Source organism: Pungitius pungitius, unplaced genomic scaffold, assembly GCF_949316345.1.
Source record: "Pungitius pungitius unplaced genomic scaffold, fPunPun2.1 scaffold_34, whole genome shotgun sequence".
Taxonomy (NCBI): Eukaryota; Metazoa; Chordata; class Actinopteri; order Perciformes; family Gasterosteidae; genus Pungitius; species Pungitius pungitius.
The window spans coordinates 13,119-30,526 of record NW_026909849.1 but is presented as its reverse complement, the minus strand read 5'-3'; the positions used below and the strand labels follow the sequence as shown (position 1 = coordinate 30,526).

General features: G+C 44.4%; 37 non-coding genes across 37 annotated transcripts; all 37 read left to right on the top strand.

The window, feature by feature from the left end:
• Positions 1-79: 79 nt before the first annotated feature.
• LOC134114616 (5S ribosomal RNA) lies at positions 80-198 on the top strand. The gene has a single exon (XR_009946983.1). It is a non-coding gene; the product is annotated as a 5S ribosomal RNA (ribosomal RNA).
• A 339-nt stretch (positions 199-537) lies between these two features.
• Positions 538-656, top strand: LOC134114371 (5S ribosomal RNA). The gene has a single exon (XR_009946737.1). It is a non-coding gene; the product is annotated as a 5S ribosomal RNA (ribosomal RNA).
• A 339-nt stretch (positions 657-995) lies between these two features.
• Positions 996-1,114, top strand: LOC134114293 (5S ribosomal RNA). The gene has a single exon (XR_009946659.1). It is a non-coding gene; the product is annotated as a 5S ribosomal RNA (ribosomal RNA).
• Positions 1,115-1,509: 395 nt separating this feature from the next.
• Positions 1,510-1,628, top strand: LOC134114587 (5S ribosomal RNA). The gene has a single exon (XR_009946954.1). It is a non-coding gene; the product is annotated as a 5S ribosomal RNA (ribosomal RNA).
• Positions 1,629-1,972: 344 nt separating this feature from the next.
• LOC134114615 (5S ribosomal RNA) lies at positions 1,973-2,091 on the top strand. Its single transcript, XR_009946982.1, has one exon. It is a non-coding gene; the product is annotated as a 5S ribosomal RNA (ribosomal RNA).
• A 339-nt stretch (positions 2,092-2,430) lies between these two features.
• On the top strand, positions 2,431-2,549 carry LOC134114600 (5S ribosomal RNA). The gene has a single exon (XR_009946967.1). It is a non-coding gene; the product is annotated as a 5S ribosomal RNA (ribosomal RNA).
• A 339-nt stretch (positions 2,550-2,888) lies between these two features.
• On the top strand, positions 2,889-3,007 carry LOC134114292 (5S ribosomal RNA). Its single transcript, XR_009946658.1, has one exon. It is a non-coding gene; the product is annotated as a 5S ribosomal RNA (ribosomal RNA).
• A 395-nt stretch (positions 3,008-3,402) lies between these two features.
• Positions 3,403-3,521, top strand: LOC134114586 (5S ribosomal RNA). Its single transcript, XR_009946953.1, has one exon. It is a non-coding gene; the product is annotated as a 5S ribosomal RNA (ribosomal RNA).
• Positions 3,522-3,865: 344 nt separating this feature from the next.
• LOC134114436 (5S ribosomal RNA) lies at positions 3,866-3,984 on the top strand. The gene has a single exon (XR_009946802.1). It is a non-coding gene; the product is annotated as a 5S ribosomal RNA (ribosomal RNA).
• Positions 3,985-4,379: 395 nt separating this feature from the next.
• Positions 4,380-4,498, top strand: LOC134115196 (5S ribosomal RNA). Its single transcript, XR_009947558.1, has one exon. It is a non-coding gene; the product is annotated as a 5S ribosomal RNA (ribosomal RNA).
• Positions 4,499-4,837: 339 nt separating this feature from the next.
• Positions 4,838-4,956, top strand: LOC134114466 (5S ribosomal RNA). The gene has a single exon (XR_009946833.1). It is a non-coding gene; the product is annotated as a 5S ribosomal RNA (ribosomal RNA).
• Positions 4,957-5,351: 395 nt separating this feature from the next.
• LOC134114613 (5S ribosomal RNA) lies at positions 5,352-5,470 on the top strand. The gene has a single exon (XR_009946980.1). It is a non-coding gene; the product is annotated as a 5S ribosomal RNA (ribosomal RNA).
• Positions 5,471-5,809: 339 nt separating this feature from the next.
• On the top strand, positions 5,810-5,928 carry LOC134114574 (5S ribosomal RNA). The gene has a single exon (XR_009946941.1). It is a non-coding gene; the product is annotated as a 5S ribosomal RNA (ribosomal RNA).
• Positions 5,929-6,325: 397 nt separating this feature from the next.
• Positions 6,326-6,444, top strand: LOC134114392 (5S ribosomal RNA). Its single transcript, XR_009946758.1, has one exon. It is a non-coding gene; the product is annotated as a 5S ribosomal RNA (ribosomal RNA).
• Positions 6,445-6,788: 344 nt separating this feature from the next.
• LOC134115185 (5S ribosomal RNA) lies at positions 6,789-6,907 on the top strand. Its single transcript, XR_009947547.1, has one exon. It is a non-coding gene; the product is annotated as a 5S ribosomal RNA (ribosomal RNA).
• A 339-nt stretch (positions 6,908-7,246) lies between these two features.
• On the top strand, positions 7,247-7,365 carry LOC134114291 (5S ribosomal RNA). The gene has a single exon (XR_009946657.1). It is a non-coding gene; the product is annotated as a 5S ribosomal RNA (ribosomal RNA).
• A 395-nt stretch (positions 7,366-7,760) lies between these two features.
• On the top strand, positions 7,761-7,879 carry LOC134114585 (5S ribosomal RNA). Its single transcript, XR_009946952.1, has one exon. It is a non-coding gene; the product is annotated as a 5S ribosomal RNA (ribosomal RNA).
• A 344-nt stretch (positions 7,880-8,223) lies between these two features.
• On the top strand, positions 8,224-8,342 carry LOC134114434 (5S ribosomal RNA). The gene has a single exon (XR_009946800.1). It is a non-coding gene; the product is annotated as a 5S ribosomal RNA (ribosomal RNA).
• Positions 8,343-8,682: 340 nt separating this feature from the next.
• Positions 8,683-8,801, top strand: LOC134114584 (5S ribosomal RNA). Its single transcript, XR_009946951.1, has one exon. It is a non-coding gene; the product is annotated as a 5S ribosomal RNA (ribosomal RNA).
• Positions 8,802-9,145: 344 nt separating this feature from the next.
• Positions 9,146-9,264, top strand: LOC134114433 (5S ribosomal RNA). The gene has a single exon (XR_009946799.1). It is a non-coding gene; the product is annotated as a 5S ribosomal RNA (ribosomal RNA).
• Positions 9,265-9,659: 395 nt separating this feature from the next.
• On the top strand, positions 9,660-9,778 carry LOC134115174 (5S ribosomal RNA). Its single transcript, XR_009947536.1, has one exon. It is a non-coding gene; the product is annotated as a 5S ribosomal RNA (ribosomal RNA).
• Positions 9,779-10,117: 339 nt separating this feature from the next.
• Positions 10,118-10,236, top strand: LOC134114465 (5S ribosomal RNA). Its single transcript, XR_009946832.1, has one exon. It is a non-coding gene; the product is annotated as a 5S ribosomal RNA (ribosomal RNA).
• A 395-nt stretch (positions 10,237-10,631) lies between these two features.
• Positions 10,632-10,750, top strand: LOC134114612 (5S ribosomal RNA). Its single transcript, XR_009946979.1, has one exon. It is a non-coding gene; the product is annotated as a 5S ribosomal RNA (ribosomal RNA).
• A 339-nt stretch (positions 10,751-11,089) lies between these two features.
• LOC134114573 (5S ribosomal RNA) lies at positions 11,090-11,208 on the top strand. Its single transcript, XR_009946940.1, has one exon. It is a non-coding gene; the product is annotated as a 5S ribosomal RNA (ribosomal RNA).
• Positions 11,209-11,605: 397 nt separating this feature from the next.
• On the top strand, positions 11,606-11,724 carry LOC134114391 (5S ribosomal RNA). Its single transcript, XR_009946757.1, has one exon. It is a non-coding gene; the product is annotated as a 5S ribosomal RNA (ribosomal RNA).
• A 344-nt stretch (positions 11,725-12,068) lies between these two features.
• Positions 12,069-12,187, top strand: LOC134115163 (5S ribosomal RNA). Its single transcript, XR_009947525.1, has one exon. It is a non-coding gene; the product is annotated as a 5S ribosomal RNA (ribosomal RNA).
• Positions 12,188-12,531: 344 nt separating this feature from the next.
• On the top strand, positions 12,532-12,650 carry LOC134114611 (5S ribosomal RNA). The gene has a single exon (XR_009946978.1). It is a non-coding gene; the product is annotated as a 5S ribosomal RNA (ribosomal RNA).
• Positions 12,651-12,989: 339 nt separating this feature from the next.
• Positions 12,990-13,108, top strand: LOC134114370 (5S ribosomal RNA). Its single transcript, XR_009946736.1, has one exon. It is a non-coding gene; the product is annotated as a 5S ribosomal RNA (ribosomal RNA).
• Positions 13,109-13,446: 338 nt separating this feature from the next.
• Positions 13,447-13,565, top strand: LOC134114289 (5S ribosomal RNA). Its single transcript, XR_009946655.1, has one exon. It is a non-coding gene; the product is annotated as a 5S ribosomal RNA (ribosomal RNA).
• Positions 13,566-13,960: 395 nt separating this feature from the next.
• LOC134114565 (5S ribosomal RNA) lies at positions 13,961-14,079 on the top strand. Its single transcript, XR_009946932.1, has one exon. It is a non-coding gene; the product is annotated as a 5S ribosomal RNA (ribosomal RNA).
• A 344-nt stretch (positions 14,080-14,423) lies between these two features.
• LOC134115152 (5S ribosomal RNA) lies at positions 14,424-14,542 on the top strand. Its single transcript, XR_009947514.1, has one exon. It is a non-coding gene; the product is annotated as a 5S ribosomal RNA (ribosomal RNA).
• A 339-nt stretch (positions 14,543-14,881) lies between these two features.
• Positions 14,882-15,000, top strand: LOC134114464 (5S ribosomal RNA). Its single transcript, XR_009946831.1, has one exon. It is a non-coding gene; the product is annotated as a 5S ribosomal RNA (ribosomal RNA).
• A 395-nt stretch (positions 15,001-15,395) lies between these two features.
• LOC134114610 (5S ribosomal RNA) lies at positions 15,396-15,514 on the top strand. Its single transcript, XR_009946977.1, has one exon. It is a non-coding gene; the product is annotated as a 5S ribosomal RNA (ribosomal RNA).
• Positions 15,515-15,853: 339 nt separating this feature from the next.
• LOC134114369 (5S ribosomal RNA) lies at positions 15,854-15,972 on the top strand. Its single transcript, XR_009946735.1, has one exon. It is a non-coding gene; the product is annotated as a 5S ribosomal RNA (ribosomal RNA).
• Positions 15,973-16,311: 339 nt separating this feature from the next.
• Positions 16,312-16,430, top strand: LOC134114288 (5S ribosomal RNA). The gene has a single exon (XR_009946654.1). It is a non-coding gene; the product is annotated as a 5S ribosomal RNA (ribosomal RNA).
• Positions 16,431-16,825: 395 nt separating this feature from the next.
• On the top strand, positions 16,826-16,944 carry LOC134114643 (5S ribosomal RNA). Its single transcript, XR_009947010.1, has one exon. It is a non-coding gene; the product is annotated as a 5S ribosomal RNA (ribosomal RNA).
• A 339-nt stretch (positions 16,945-17,283) lies between these two features.
• Positions 17,284-17,402, top strand: LOC134114367 (5S ribosomal RNA). Its single transcript, XR_009946733.1, has one exon. It is a non-coding gene; the product is annotated as a 5S ribosomal RNA (ribosomal RNA).
• The last annotated feature ends 6 nt before the right edge of the window (positions 17,403-17,408 follow it).

Below are 17,408 nucleotides of genomic sequence, written 5' to 3'. Positions count from 1 at the left end.
GAACTGCTTCAATTTTAGAAAAAGAAACTTCTGATTATCTTTGACACGTTTTAAAGGATTAGGAAAAAGATGAAAAGCAGCTTATGGCCATACCTCTCTGGTTCCGCCCGATCTCGTCTGCTCTCGGAAGCTAAGCAGAGCAGGGCCTGGTTAGTACCTGGATGGAAGACCGCCTGGGAATCCCAGGTGCCGTAAGCTTTTTCACTTCTCTCTCCGAAAGCCGCCCAGCGCCGCAGATTGTACACCTACACAATTGTAAAAAGCATTTCACATTGTAGAAGAGATGCAATAGGAAGAAGATGAAAGGTGGCTTACGTCCATACCATCGTCAGGCCATTTGAGGTGGCGGGGACTGCAATGGCCATCCACCGATTGGCTGGGACTCCTGGGCGGGTCTTCTCTAGTCCATCCAATTTTCGGCATAGGATGTCACAGCCTTCTTTGCATACCCTTATTTAACCCACACAAAGATGCCAACGGCAGGCGTGACATAATTTTTTGACGCATTATAAAGGATTAGGAAAAAGATAAAGAGCAGCTTACGGCCATACCTCTCTGGTTGCGCCCGATCTCGTCTGATCTCGGAAGCTAAGCAGAGCAGGGCCTGGTTAGTACCTGGATGGAAGACCGCCTGGGAATCCCAGATGCCGTAAGCTTTTTCACTTCTCTCTCTGAAAGCCGCCCAGCGCCGTAAATTGTACACCTACACAATTCCAAAAAAAAATTCACATTGTAGAAGAGATGCAATAGGAAGAAGATGAAAGGTGGCTTACGTCCATACCATCGTCAGGCCATTTGAGGTGGCGGGGACTGCAATGGCCATTCACCGATTGGCTGGGACCCCTGGGCGGGTCTTCTCTAGTCCATCCAATTTTCGGCATGGGATGTCACAGCCTTCTTTGCATACCCTTATTTAACCCACACAAAGATGCCAACGGCAGGCGTATCATAATTCATTGACGCATTATAAAGGATTAGGAAAAAGATAAAAAGCAGCTTACGGCCATACCTCTCTGGTTCCGCCCGATCTCGTCTGATCTCGGAAGCTAAACAGAGCAGGGCCTGGTTAGTACCTGGATGGAAGACCGCCTGGGAATCCCAGGTGCCGTAAGCTTTTTCACTTCTCTCTCCGAAAGCCGCCGAGCGCCGCAGATTGTACACCTACAAATTACAAAAAGAATATCACATTGTTGAAGAGATGCATGTTTAGTGTTGTTTTAACGTTGGATATGAAAGGAAATTAGACAATATTATCCAAAATGATTCCGTTTCATGATTGCTAAATTAGTGTTGATCAACATTTACGATTGGCATACTATTGTTTGTAATTTAGCCGTTGAAATACAGGTGCTAACCCAACATGTTAGAATTGCCAGTGAAGAAAAGTAAAGTTACCTTCAGGCTTTAGGAACCTCTCTTGCCAATCCTAAGAACTGCTTCAATTTTAGAAAAAGAAACTTCTGATTATCTTTGACACGTTTTAAAGGATTAGGAAAAAGATGGAAAGCAGCTTACGGCCATACCTCTCTGGTTCCGCCCGATCTCGTCTGATCTCGGAAGCTAAGCAGAGCAGGGCATGGTTAGTACCTGGATGGAAGACCGCCTGGGAATCCCAGGTGCCGTAAGCTTTTTCACTTCTCTCTCCGAAAGCCGCCGAGCGCCGCAGATTGTACACCTGTTTTAACGTTGGATATGAAAGGAAATTAGACAATATTATCCAAAATGATTCCGTTTCATGATTGCTAAATTAGTGTTGATCAACATTTACGATTGGCATACTATTGTTTGTAATTTAGCCGTTGAAATACAGGTGCTAACCCAACATGTTAGAATTGCCAGTGAAGAAAAGTAAAGTTACCTTCAGGCTTTAGGAACCTCTCTTGCCAATGCTAAGAACTGCTTCAATTTTAGAAAAAGAAACTTCTGATTATCTTTGACACGTTTTAAAGGATTAGGAAAAAGATGAAAAGCAGCTTATGGCCATACCTCTCTGGTTCCGCCCGATCTCGTCTGCTCTCGGAAGCTAAGCAGAGCAGGGCCTGGTTAGTACCTGGATGGAAGACCGCCTGGGAATCCCAGGTGCCGTAAGCTTTTTCACTTCTCTCTCCGAAAGCCGCCCAGCGCCGCAGATTGTACACCTACACAATTGTAAAAAGCATTTCACATTGTAGAAGAGATGCAATAGGAAGAAGATGAAAGGTGGCTTACGTCCATACCATCGTCAGGCCATTTGAGGTGGCGGGGACTGCAATGGCCATCCACCGATTGGCTGGGACTCCTGGGCGGGTCTTCTCTAGTCCATCCAATTTTCGGCATAGGATGTCACAGCCTTCTTTGCATACCCTTATTTAACCCACACAAAGATGCCAACGGCAGGCGTGACATAATTTTTTGACGCATTATAAAGGATTAGGAAAAAGATAAAGAGCAGCTTACGGCCATACCTCTCTGGTTCCGCCCGATCTCGTCTGATCTCGGAAGCTAAGCAGAGCAGGGCCTGGTTAGTACCTGGATGGAAGACCGCCTGGGAATCCCAGATGCCGTAAGCTTTTTCACTTCTCTCTCTGAAAGCCGCCCAGCGCCGTAAATTGTACACCTACACAATTCCAAAAAAAAATTCACATTGTAGAAGAGATGCAATAGGAAGAAGATGAAAGGTGGCTTACGTCCATACCATCGTCAGGCCATTTGAGGTGGCGGGGACTGCAATGGCCATTCACCGATTGGCTGGGACCCCTGGGCGGGTCTTCTCTAGTCCATCCAATTTTCGGCATGGGATGTCACAGCCTTCTTTGCATACCCTTATTTAACCCACACAAAGATGCCAACGGCAGGCGTATCATAATTCATTGACGCATTATAAAGGATTAGGAAAAAGATAAAAAGCAGCTTACGGCCATACCTCTCTGGTTCCGCCCGATCTCGTCTGATCTCGGAAGCTAAACAGAGCAGGGCCTGGTTAGTACCTGGATGGAAGACCGCCTGGGAATCCCAGGTGCCGTAAGCTTTTTCACTTCTCTCTCCGAAAGCCGCCGAGCGCCGCAGATTGTACACCTACAAATTACAAAAAGAATATCACATTGTTGAAGAGATGCATGTTTAGTGTTGTTTTAACGTTGGATATGAAAGGAAATTAGACAATATTATCCAAAATGATTCCGTTTCATGATTGCTAAATTAGTGTTGATCAACATTTACGATTGGCATACTATTGTTTGTAATTTAGCCGTTGAAATACAGGTGCTAACCCAACATGTTAGAATTGCCAGTGAAGAAAAGTAAAGTTACCTTCAGGCTTTAGGAACCTCTCTTGCCAATCCTAAGAACTGCTTCAATTTTAGAAAAAGAAACTTCTGATTATCTTTGACACGTTTTAAAGGATTAGGAAAAAGATGGAAAGCAGCTTACGGCCATACCTCTCTGGTTCCGCCCGATCTCGTCTGATCTCGGAAGCTAAGCAGAGCAGGGCATGGTTAGTACCTGGATGGAAGACCGCCTGGGAATCCCAGGTGCCGTAAGCTTTTTCACTTCTCTCTCCGAAAGCCGCCGAGCGCCGCAGATTGTACACCTGTTTTAACGTTGGATATGAAAGGAAATTAGACAATATTATCCAAAATGATTCCGTTTCATGATTGCTAAATTAGTGTTGATCAACATTTACAATTGGCATACTATTGTTTGTAATTTAGCCGTTGAAATACAGGTGCTAACCCAACATGTTAGAATTGCCAGTGAAGAAAAGTAAAGTTACCTTCAGGCTTTAGGAACCTCTCTTGCCAATGCTAAGAACTGCTTCAATTTTAGAAAAAGAAACTTCTGATTAACTTTGACACGTTTTAAAGGATTAGGAAAAAGATGAAAAGCAGCTTACGGCCATACCTCTCTGGTTCCGCCCGATCTCGTCTGGTCTCGGAAGCTAAGCAGAGCAGGGCCTGGTTAGTACCTGGATGGAAGACCGCCTGGGAATCCCAGGTGCCGTAAGCTTTTTCACTTCTCTCTCCGAAAGCCGCCGAGCGCCGCAGATTGTACACCTACAAATTACAAAAAGAATATCACATTGTTGAAGAGATGCCTGTTTAGTGTTGTTTTAACGTTGGATATGAAAGGAAATTAGACAATATTATCCAAAATGATTCCGTTTCATGATTGCTAAATTAGTGTTGATCAACATTTACGATTGGCATACTTTTGTTTGTAATTTAGCCGTTGAAATACAGGTGCTAACCCAACATGTTAGAATTGCCAGTGAAGAAAAGTAAAGTTACCTTCAGGCTTTAGGAACCTCTCTTGCCAATGCTAAGAACTGCTTCAATTTTAGAAAAAGAAACTTCTGATTATCGTTGACACGTTTTAAAGGATTAGGAAAAAGATGAAAAGCAGCTTACGGCCATACCTCTCTGGTTCCGCCCGATCTCGTCTGATCTCGGAAGCTAAGCAGAGCAGGGCCTGGTTAGTACCTGGATGGAAGACCGCCTGGGAATCCCAGGTGCCGTAAGCTTTTTCAATTCTCTCTCTGAAAGCCGCCCAGCGCCGTAAATTGTACACCTACACAATTGTAAAAAAAAATTCACATTGTAGAAGAGATGCAATAGGAAGAAGATGTAAGGTGGCTTACGTCCATACCATCGTCAGGCCATTTGAGGTGGCGGGGACTGCAATGGCCATTCACCGATTGGCTGGGACCCCTGGGCGGGTCTTCTCTAGTCCATCCAATTTTCGGCATGGGATGTCACAGCCTTCTTTGCATACCCTTATTTAACCCACACAAAGATGCCAGCTGCAGGCGTGTCATAATTCATTGACGCATTATAAAGGATTAGGAAAAAGATAAAAAGCAGCTTACGGCCATACCTCTCTGGTTCCGCCCGATCTCGTCTGCTCTCGGAAGCTAAGCAGAGCAGGGCCTGGTTAGTACCTGGATGGAAGACCGCCTGGGAATCCCAGGTGCCGTAAGCTTTTTCACTTCTCTCTCCGAAAGCCGCCGAGCGCCGCAGATTGTACACCTACAAATTACAAAAAGAATATCACATTGTTGAAGAGATGCATGTTTAGTGTTGTTTTAACGTTGGATATGAAAGGAAATTAGACAATATTATCCAAAATGATTCCGTTTCATGATTGCTAAATTAGTGTTGATCAACATTTACGATTGGCATACTATTGTTTGTAATTTAGCCGTTGAAATACAGGTGCTAACCAAACATGTTAGAATTGCCAGTGAAGAAAAGTAAAGTTACCTTCAGGTTTTAGGAACCTCTCTTGCCAATGCTAAGAACTGCTTCAATTTTAGAAAAAGAAACTTCTGATTATCTTTGACACGTTTTAAAGGATTAGGAAAAAGATGAAAAGCAGCTTATGGCCATACCTCTCTGGTTCCGCCCGATCTCGTCTGCTCTCGGAAGCTAAGCAGAGCAGGGCCTGGTTAGTACCTGGATGGAAGACCGCCTGGGAATCCCAGGTGCCGTAAGCTTTTTCACTTCTCTCTCCGAAAGCCGCCCAGCGCCGCAGATTGTACACCTACACAATTGTAAAAAGCATTTCACATTGTAGAAGAGATGCAATAGGAAGAAGATGAAAGGTGGCTTACGTCCATACCATCGTCAGGCCATTTGAGGTGGCGGGGACTGCAATGGCCATCCACCGATTGGCTGGGACTCCTGGGCGGGTCTTCTCTAGTCCATCCAATTTTCGGCATAGGATGTCACAGCCTTCTTTGCATACCCTTATTTAACCCACACAAAGATGCCAACGGCAGGCGTGACATAATTTTTTGACGCATTATAAAGGATTAGGAAAAAGATGGAAAGCAGCTTACGGCCATACCTCTCTGGTTCCGCCCGATCTCGTCTGATCTCGGAAGCTAAACAGAGCAGGGCCTGGTTAGTACCTGGATGGAAGACTGCCTGGGAATCCCAGGTGCCGTAAGCTTTTTCACTTCTCTCTCCGAAAGCCGCCGAGCGCCGCAGATTGTACACCTACAAATTACAAAAAGAATATCACATTGTTGAAGAGATGCCTGTTTAGTGTTGTTTTAACGTTGGATATGAAAGGAAATTAGACAATATTATCCAAAATGATTCCGTTTCATGATTGCTAAATTAGTGTTGATCAACATTTACGATTGGCATACTTTTGTTTGTAATTTAGCCGTTGAAATACAGGTGCTAACCCAACTTGTTAGAATTGCCAGTGAAGAAAAGTAAAGTTACCTTCAGGTTTTAGGAACTTCTCTTGCCAATCCTAAGAACTGCTTCAATTTTAGAAAAAGAAACTCTTCTGATTATCTTTGACACGTTTTAAAGGATTAGGAAAAAGATAAAAAGCAGCTTACGGCCATACCTCTCTGGTTCCGCCCGATCTCGTCTGATCTCGGAAGCTAAGCAGAGCAGGGCCTGGTTAGTACCTGTATGGAAGACCGCCTGGGAATCCCAGGTGCCGTAAGCTTTTTCACTTCTCTCTCCGAAAGCCGCCCAGCGCCGTAGATTGTACACCTGTTTTAAAGTTGGATATGAAAGGAAATTAGACAATATTATCCAAAATGATTCCGTTTCATGATTGCTAAATTAGTGTTGATCAACATTTACGATTGGCATACTATTGTTTGTAATTTAGCCGTTGAAATACAGGTGCTAACCCAACATGTTAGAATTGCCAGTGAAGAAAAGTAAAGTTACCTTCAGGCTTTAGGAACCTCTCTTGCCAATGCTAAGAACTGCTTCAATTTTAGAAAAAGAAACTTCTGATTATCTTTGACACGTTTTAAAGGATTAGGAAAAAGATTAAAAGCAGCTTACGGCCATACCTCTCTGGTTCCGCCCGATCTCGTCTGATCTCGGAAGCTAAGCAGAGCAGGGCCTGGTTAGTACCTGGATGGAAGACCGCCTGGGAATCCCAGGTGCCGTAAGCTTTTTCACTTCTCTCTCCGAAAGCCGCCCAGCGCCGCAGATTGTACACCTACACAATTGTAAAAAGCATTTCACATTGTAGAAGAGATGCAATAGGAAGAAGATGAAAGGTGGCTTACGTCCATACCATCGTCAGGCCATTTGAGGTGGCGGGGACTGCAATGGCCATCCACCGATTGGCTGGGACTCCTGGGCGGGTCTTCTCTAGTCCATCCAATTTTCGGCATGGGATGTCACAGCCTTCTTTGCATACCCTTATTTAACCCACACAAAGATGCCAACGGCAGGCGTATCATAATTCATTGACGCATTATAAAGGATTAGGAAAAAGATAAAAAGCAGCTTACGGCCATACCTCTCTGGTTCCGCCCGATCTCGTCTGATCTCGGAAGCTAAACAGAGCAGGGCCTGGTTAGTACCTGGATGGAAGACCGCCTGGGAATCCCAGGTGCCGTAAGCTTTTTCACTTCTCTCTCCGAAAGCCGCCGAGCGCCGCAGATTGTACACCTACAAATTACAAAAAGAATATCACATTGTTGAAGAGATGCATGTTTAGTGTTGTTTTAACGTTGGATATGAAAGGAAATTAGACAATATTATCCAAAATGATTCCGTTTCATGATTGCTAAATTAGTGTTGATCAACATTTACGATTGGCATACTATTGTTTGTAATTTAGCCGTTGAAATACAGGTGCTAACCCAACATGTTAGAATTGCCAGTGAAGAAAAGTAAAGTTACCTTCAGGCTTTAGGAACCTCTCTTGCCAATCCTAAGAACTGCTTCAATTTTAGAAAAAGAAACTTCTGATTATCTTTGACACGTTTTAAAGGATTAGGAAAAAGATGGAAAGCAGCTTACGGCCATACCTCTCTGGTTCCGCCCGATCTCGTCTGATCTCGGAAGCTAAGCAGAGCAGGGCATGGTTAGTACCTGGATGGAAGACCGCCTGGGAATCCCAGGTGCCGTAAGCTTTTTCACTTCTCTCTCCGAAAGCCGCCGAGCGCCGCAGATTGTACACCTGTTTTAACGTTGGATATGAAAGGAAATTAGACAATATTATCCAAAATGATTCCGTTTCATGATTGCTAAATTAGTGTTGATCAACATTTACGATTGGCATACTATTGTTTGTAATTTAGCCGTTGAAATACAGGTGCTAACCCAACATGTTAGAATTGCCAGTGAAGAAAAGTAAAGTTACCTTCAGGCTTTAGGAACCTCTCTTGCCAATGCTAAGAACTGCTTCAATTTTAGAAAAAGAAACTTCTGATTAACTTTGACACGTTTTAAAGGATTAGGAAAAAGATGAAAAGCAGCTTACGGCCATACCTCTCTGGTTCCGCCCGATCTCGTCTGGTCTCGGAAGCTAAGCAGAGCAGGGCCTGGTTAGTACCTGGATGGAAGACCGCCTGGGAATCCCAGGTGCCGTAAGCTTTTTCACTTCTCTCTCTGAAAGCCGCCCAGCGCCGTAAATTGTACACCTACACAATTCCAAAAAAAAAATTCACATTGTAGAAGAGATGCAATAGGAAGAAGATGAAAGGTGGCTTACGTCCATACCATCGTCAGGCCATTTGAGGTGGCGGGGACTGCAATGGCCATTCACCGATTGGCTGGGACCCCTAGGCGGGTCTTCTCTAGTCCATCCAATTTTCGGCATGGGATGTCACAGCCTTCTTTGCATACCCTTATTTAACCCACACAAAGATGCCAACGGCAGGCGTATCATAATTCATTGACGCATTATAAAGGATTAGGAAAAAGATAAAAAGCAGCTTACGGCCATACCTCTCTGGTTCCGCCCGATCTCGTCTGATCTCGGAAGCTAAGCAGAGCAGGGCATGGTTAGTACCTGGATGGAAGACCGCCTGGGAATCCCAGGTGCCGTAAGCTTTTTCACTTCTCTCTCCGAAAGCCGCCGAGCGCCGCAGATTGTACACCTGTTTTAACGTTGGATATGAAAGGAAATTAGACAATATTATCCAAAATGATTCCGTTTCATGATTGCTAAATTAGTGTTGATCAACATTTACGATTGGCATACTATTGTTTGTAATTTAGCCGTTGAAATACAGGTGCTAACCCAACATGTTAGAATTGCCAGTGAAGAAAAGTAAAGTTACCTTCAGGCTTTAGGAACCTCTCTTGCCAATGCTAAGAACTGCTTCAATTTTAGAAAAAGAAACTTCTGATTAACTTTGACACGTTTTAAAGGATTAGGAAAAAGATGAAAAGCAGCTTACGGCCATACCTCTCTGGTTCCGCCCGATCTCGTCTGGTCTCGGAAGCTAAGCAGAGCAGGGCCTGGTTAGTACCTGGATGGAAGACCGCCTGGGAATCCCAGGTGCCGTAAGCTTTTTCACTTCTCTCTCCGAAAGCCGCCGAGCGCCGCAGATTGTACACCTACAAATTACAAAAAGAATATCACATTGTTGAAGAGATGCCTGTTTAGTGTTGTTTTAACGTTGGATATGAAAGGAAATTAGACAATATTATCCAAAATGATTCCGTTTCATGATTGCTAAATTAGTGTTGATCAACATTTACGATTGGCATACTTTTGTTTGTAATTTAGCCGTTGAAATACAGGTGCTAACCCAACATGTTAGAATTGCCAGTGAAGAAAAGTAAAGTTACCTTCAGGCTTTAGGAACCTCTCTTGCCAATGCTAAGAACTGCTTCAATTTTAGAAAAAGAAACTTCTGATTATCGTTGACACGTTTTAAAGGATTAGGAAAAAGATGAAAAGCAGCTTACGGCCATACCTCTCTGGTTCCGCCCGATCTCGTCTGATCTCGGAAGCTAAGCAGAGCAGGGCCTGGTTAGTACCTGGATGGAAGACCGCCTGGGAATCCCAGGTGCCGTAAGCTTTTTCAATTCTCTCTCTGAAAGCCGCCCAGCGCCGTAAATTGTACACCTACACAATTGTAAAAAAAAATTCACATTGTAGAAGAGATGCAATAGGAAGAAGATGTAAGGTGGCTTACGTCCATACCATCGTCAGGCCATTTGAGGTGGCGGGGACTGCAATGGCCATTCACCGATTGGCTGGGACCCCTGGGCGGGTCTTCTCTAGTCCATCCAATTTTCGGCATGGGATGTCACAGCCTTCTTTGCATACCCTTATTTAACCCACACAAAGATGCCAGCTGCAGGCGTGTCATAATTCATTGACGCATTATAAAGGATTAGGAAAAAGATAAAAAGCAGCTTACGGCCATACCTCTCTGGTTCCGCCCGATCTCGTCTGCTCTCGGAAGCTAAGCAGAGCAGGGCCTGGTTAGTACCTGGATGGAAGACCGCCTGGGAATCCCAGGTGCCGTAAGCTTTTTCACTTCTCTCTCCGAAAGCCGCCGAGCGCCGCAGATTGTACACCTACAAATTACAAAAAGAATATCACATTGTTGAAGAGATGCATGTTTAGTGTTGTTTTAACGTTGGATATGAAAGGAAATTAGACAATATTATCCAAAATGATTCCGTTTCATGATTGCTAAATTAGTGTTGATCAACATTTACGATTGGCATACTATTGTTTGTAATTTAGCCGTTGAAATACAGGTGCTAACCAAACATGTTAGAATTGCCAGTGAAGAAAAGTAAAGTTACCTTCAGGTTTTAGGAACCTCTCTTGCCAATGCTAAGAACTGCTTCAATTTTAGAAAAAGAAACTTCTGATTATCTTTGACACGTTTTAAAGGATTAGGAAAAAGATGAAAAGCAGCTTATGGCCATACCTCTCTGGTTCCGCCCGATCTCGTCTGCTCTCGGAAGCTAAGCAGAGCAGGGCCTGGTTAGTACCTGGATGGAAGACCGCCTGGGAATCCCAGGTGCCGTAAGCTTTTTCACTTCTCTCTCCGAAAGCCGCCCAGCGCCGCAGATTGTACACCTACACAATTGTAAAAAGCATTTCACATTGTAGAAGAGATGCAATAGGAAGAAGATGAAAGGTGGCTTACGTCCATACCATCGTCAGGCCATTTGAGGTGGCGGGGACTGCAATGGCCATCCACCGATTGGCTGGGACTCCTGGGCGGGTCTTCTCTAGTCCATCCAATTTTCGGCATAGGATGTCACAGCCTTCTTTGCATACCCTTATTTAACCCACACAAAGATGCCAACGGCAGGCGTGACATAATTTTTTGACGCATTATAAAGGATTAGGAAAAAGATGGAAAGCAGCTTACGGCCATACCTCTCTGGTTCCGCCCGATCTCGTCTGATCTCGGAAGCTAAACAGAGCAGGGCCTGGTTAGTACCTGGATGGAAGACTGCCTGGGAATCCCAGGTGCCGTAAGCTTTTTCACTTCTCTCTCCGAAAGCCGCCGAGCGCCGCAGATTGTACACCTACAAATTACAAAAAGAATATCACATTGTTGAAGAGATGCCTGTTTAGTGTTGTTTTAACGTTGGATATGAAAGGAAATTAGACAATATTATCCAAAATGATTCCGTTTCATGATTGCTAAATTAGTGTTGATCAACATTTACGATTGGCATACTTTTGTTTGTAATTTAGCCGTTGAAATACAGGTGCTAACCCAACTTGTTAGAATTGCCAGTGAAGAAAAGTAAAGTTACCTTCAGGTTTTAGGAACTTCTCTTGCCAATCCTAAGAACTGCTTCAATTTTAGAAAAAGAAACTCTTCTGATTATCTTTGACACGTTTTAAAGGATTAGGAAAAAGATAAAAAGCAGCTTACGGCCATACCTCTCTGGTTCCGCCCGATCTCGTCTGATCTCGGAAGCTAAGCAGAGCAGGGCCTGGTTAGTACCTGTATGGAAGACCGCCTGGGAATCCCAGGTGCCGTAAGCTTTTTCACTTCTCTCTCCGAAAGCCGCCCAGCGCCGTAGATTGTACACCTGTTTTAAAGTTGGATATGAAAGGAAATTAGACAATATTATCCAAAATGATTCCGTTTCATGATTGCTAAATTAGTGTTGATCAACATTTACGATTGGCATACTATTGTTTGTAATTTAGCCGTTGAAATACAGGTGCTAACCCAACATGTTAGAATTGCCAGTGAAGAAAAGTAAAGTTACCTTCAGGCTTTAGGAACCTCTCTTGCCAATGCTAAGAACTGCTTCAATTTTAGAAAAAGAAACTTCTGATTATCTTTGACACGTTTTAAAGGATTAGGAAAAAGATTAAAAGCAGCTTACGGCCATACCTCTCTGGTTCCGCCCGATCTCGTCTGATCTCGGAAGCTAAGCAGAGCAGGGCCTGGTTAGTACCTGGATGGAAGACCGCCTGGGAATCCCAGGTGCCGTAAGCTTTTTCACTTCTCTCTCCGAAAGCCGCCCAGCGCCGTAGATTGTACACCTGTTTTAAAGTTGGATATGAAAGGAAATTAGACAATATTATCCAAAATGATTCCGTTTCATGATTGCTAAATTAGTGTTGATCAACATTTACGATTGGCATACTATTGTTTGTAATTTAGCCGTTGAAATACAGGTGCTAACCCAACATGTTAGAATTGCCAGTGAAGAAAAGTAAAGTTACCTTCAGGCTTTAGGAACCTCTCTTGCCAATGCTAAGAACTGCTTCAATTTTAGAAAAAGAAACTTCTGATTATCTTTGACACGTTTTAAAGGATTAGGAAAAAGATGAAAAGCAGCTTATGGCCATACCTCTCTGGTTCCGCCCGATCTCGTCTGCTCTCGGAAGCTAAGCAGAGCAGGGCCTGGTTAGTACCTGGATGGAAGACCGCCTGGGAATCCCAGGTGCCGTAAGCTTTTTCACTTCTCTCTCCGAAAGCCGCCCAGCGCCGCAGATTGTACACCTACACAATTGTAAAAAGCATTTCACATTGTAGAAGAGATGCAATAGGAAGAAGATGAAAGGTGGCTTACGTCCATACCATCGTCAGGCCATTTGAGGTGGCGGGGACTGCAATGGCCATCCACCGATTGGCTGGGACTCCTGGGCGGGTCTTCTCTAGTCCATCCAATTTTCGGCATAGGATGTCACAGCCTTCTTTGCATACCCTTATTTAACCCACACAAAGATGCCAACGGCAGGCGTGACATAATTTTTTGACGCATTATAAAGGATTAGGAAAAAGATAAAGAGCAGCTTACGGCCATACCTCTCTGGTTGCGCCCGATCTCGTCTGATCTCGGAAGCTAAGCAGAGCAGGGCCTGGTTAGTACCTGGATGGAAGACCGCCTGGGAATCCCAGATGCCGTAAGCTTTTTCACTTCTCTCTCTGAAAGCCGCCCAGCGCCGTAAATTGTACACCTACACAATTCCAAAAAAAAATTCACATTGTAGAAGAGATGCAATAGGAAGAAGATGAAAGGTGGCTTACGTCCATACCATCGTCAGGCCATTTGAGGTGGCGGGGACTGCAATGGCCATCACCGATTGGCTGGGACCCCTGGGCGGGTCTTCTCTAGTCCATCCAATTTTCGGCATGGGATGTCACAGCCTTCTTTGCATACCCTTATTTAACCCACATAAAGAGGCCAACGGCAGGCGTATCATAATTCATTGACGCATTATAAAGGATTAGGAAAAAGATAAAAAGCAGCTTACGGCCATACCTCTCTGGTTCCGCCCGATCTCGTCTGATCTCGGAAGCTAAACAGAGCAGGGCCTGGTTAGTACCTGGATGGAAGACCGCCTGGGAATCCCAGGTGCCGTAAGCTTTTTCACTTCTCTCTCCGAAAGCCGCCGAGCGCCGCAGATTGTACACCTACAAATTACAAAAAGAATATCACATTGTTGAAGAGATGCCTGTTTAGTGTTGTTTTAACGTTGGATATGAAAGGAAATTAGACAATATTATCCAAAATGATTCCGTTTCATGATTGCTAAATTAGTGTTGATCAACATTTACGATTGGCATACTATTGTTTGTAATTTAGCCGTTGAAATACAGGTGCTAACCCAACATGTTAGAATTGCCAGTGAAGAAAAGTAAAGTTACCTTCAGGCTTTAGGAACCTCTCTTGCCAATGCTAAGAACTGCTTCAATTTTAGAAAAAGAAACTTCTGATTATCTTTGACACGTTTTAAAGGATTAGGAAAAAGATGGAAAGCAGCTTACGGCCATACCTCTCTGGTTCCGCCCGATCTCGTCTGATCTCGGAAGCTAAGCAGAGCAAGGCCTGGTTAGTACCTGGATGGAAGACCGCCTGGGAATCCCAGGTGCCGTAAGCTTTTTCACTTCTCTCTCCGAAAGCCGCCCAGCGCCGTAGATTGTACACCTGTTTTAAAGTTGGATATGAAAGGAAATTAGACAATATTATCCAAAATGATTCCGTTTCATGATTGCTAAATTAGTGTTGATCAACATTTACGATTGGCATACTATTGTTTGTAATTTAGCCGTTGAAATACAGGTGCTAACCCAACATGTTAGAATTGCCAGTGAAGAAAAGTAAAGTTACCTTCAGGCTTTAGGAACCTCTCTTGCCAATGCTAAGAACTGCTTCAATTTTAGAAAAAGAAACTTCTGATTATCGTTGACACGTTTTAAAGGATTAGGAAAAAGATGAAAAGCAGCTTACGGCCATACCTCTCTGGTTCCGCCCGATCTCGTCTGATCTCGGAAGCTAAGCAGAGCAGGGCCTGGTTAGTACCTGGATGGAAGACCGCCTGGGAATCCCAGGTGCCGTAAGCTTTTTCAATTCTCTCTCTGAAAGCCGCCCAGCGCCGTAAATTGTACACCTACACAATTGTAAAAAAAAATTCACATTGTAGAAGAGATGCAATAGGAAGAAGATGTAAGGTGGCTTACGTCCATACCATCGTCAGGCCATTTGAGGTGGCGGGGACTGCAATGGCCATTCACCGATTGGCTGGGACCCCTGGGCGGGTCTTCTCTAGTCCATCCAATTTTCGGCATGGGATGTCACAGCCTTCTTTGCATACCCTTATTTAACCCACACAAAGATGCCAGCTGCAGGCGTGTCATAATTCATTGACGCATTATAAAGGATTAGGAAAAAGATAAAAAGCAGCTTACGGCCATACCTCTCTGGTTCCGCCCGATCTCGTCTGCTCTCGGAAGCTAAGCAGAGCAGGGCCTGGTTAGTACCTGGATGGAAGACCGCCTGGGAATCCCAGGTGCCGTAAGCTTTTTCACTTCTCTCTCCGAAAGCCGCCGAGCGCCGCAGATTGTACACCTACAAATTACAAAAAGAATATCACATTGTTGAAGAGATGCATGTTTAGTGTTGTTTTAACGTTGGATATGAAAGGAAATTAGACAATATTATCCAAAATGATTCCGTTTCATGATTGCTAAATTAGTGTTGATCAACATTTACGATTGGCATACTATTGTTTGTAATTTAGCCGTTGAAATACAGGTGCTAACCAAACATGTTAGAATTGCCAGTGAAGAAAAGTAAAGTTACCTTCAGGTTTTAGGAACCTCTCTTGCCAATGCTAAGAACTGCTTCAATTTTAGAAAAAGAAACTTCTGATTATCTTTGACACGTTTTAAAGGATTAGGAAAAAGATGAAAAGCAGCTTATGGCCATACCTCTCTGGTTCCGCCCGATCTCGTCTGCTCTCGGAAGCTAAGCAGAGCAGGGCCTGGTTAGTACCTGGATGGAAGACCGCCTGGGAATCCCAGGTGCCGTAAGCTTTTTCACTTCTCTCTCCGAAAGCCGCCCAGCGCCGCAGATTGTACACCTACACAATTGTAAAAAGCATTTCACATTGTAGAAGAGATGCAATAGGAAGAAGATGAAAGGTGGCTTACGTCCATACCATCGTCAGGCCATTTGAGGTGGCGGGGACTGCAATGGCCATCCACCGATTGGCTGGGACTCCTGGGCGGGTCTTCTCTAGTCCATCCAATTTTCGGCATAGGATGTCACAGCCTTCTTTGCATACCCTTATTTAACCCACACAAAGATGCCAACGGCAGGCGTGACATAATTTTTTGACGCATTATAAAGGATTAGGAAAAAGATAAAGAGCAGCTTACGGCCATACCTCTCTGGTTGCGCCCGATCTCGTCTGATCTCGGAAGCTAAGCAGAGCAGGGCCTGGTTAGTACCTGGATGGAAGACCGCCTGGGAATCCCAGATGCCGTAAGCTTTTTCACTTCTCTCTCTGAAAGCCGCCCAGCGCCGTAAATTGTACACCTACACAATTCCAAAAAAAAATTCACATTGTAGAAGAGATGCAATAGGAAGAAGATGAAAGGTGGCTTACGTCCATACCATCGTCAGGCCATTTGAGGTGGCGGGGACTGCAATGGCCATTCACCGATTGGCTGGGACCCCTGGGCGGGTCTTCTCTAGTCCATCCAATTTTCGGCATGGGATGTCACAGCCTTCTTTGCATACCCTTATTTAACCCACACAAAGATGCCAACGGCAGGCGTATCATAATTCATTGACGCATTATAAAGGATTAGGAAAAAGATAAAAAGCAGCTTACGGCCATACCTCTCTGGTTCCGCCCGATCTCGTCTGATCTCGGAAGCTAAACAGAGCAGGGCCTGGTTAGTACCTGGATGGAAGACCGCCTGGGAATCCCAGGTGCCGTAAGCTTTTTCACTTCTCTCTCCGAAAGCCGCCGAGCGCCGCAGATTGTACACCTACAAATTACAAAAAGAATATCACATTGTTGAAGAGATGCATGTTTAGTGTTGTTTTAACGTTGGATATGAAAGGAAATTAGACAATATTATCCAAAATGATTCCGTTTCATGATTGCTAAATTAGTGTTGATCAACATTTACGATTGGCATACTATTGTTTGTAATTTAGCCGTTGAAATACAGGTGCTAACCCAACATGTTAGAATTGCCAGTGAAGAAAAGTAAAGTTACCTTCAGGCTTTAGGAACCTCTCTTGCCAATGCTAAGAACTGCTTCAATTTTAGAAAAAGAAACTTCTGATTATCTTTGACACGTTTTAAAGGATTAGGAAAAAGATGAAAAGCAGCTTATGGCCATACCTCTCTGGTTCCGCCCGATCTCGTCTGCTCTCGGAAGCTAAGCAGAGCAGGGCCTGGTTAGTACCTGGATGGAAGACCGCCTGGGAATCCCAGGTGCCATAAGCTTTTTCACTTCTCTCTCCGAAAGCCGCCCAGCGCCGCAGATTGTACACCTACACAATTGTAAAAAGCATTTCACATTGTAGAAGAGATGCAATAGGAAGAAGATGAAAGGTGGCTTACGTCCATACCATCGTCAGGCCATTTGAGGTGGCGGGGACTGCAATGGCCATCCACCGATTGGCTGGGACTCCTGGGCGGGTCTTCTCTAGTCCATCCAATTTTCGGCATAGGATGTCACAGCCTTCTTTGCATACCCTTATTTAACCCACACAAAGATGCCAACGGCAGGCGTGACATAATTTTTTGACGCATTATAAAGGATTAGGAAAAAGATAAAGAGCAGCTTACGGCCATACCTCTCTGGTTGCGCCCGATCTCGTCTGATCTCGGAAGCTAAGCAGAGCAGGGCCTGGTTAGTACCTGGATGGAAGACCGCCTGGGAATCCCAGATGCCGTAAGCTTTTTCA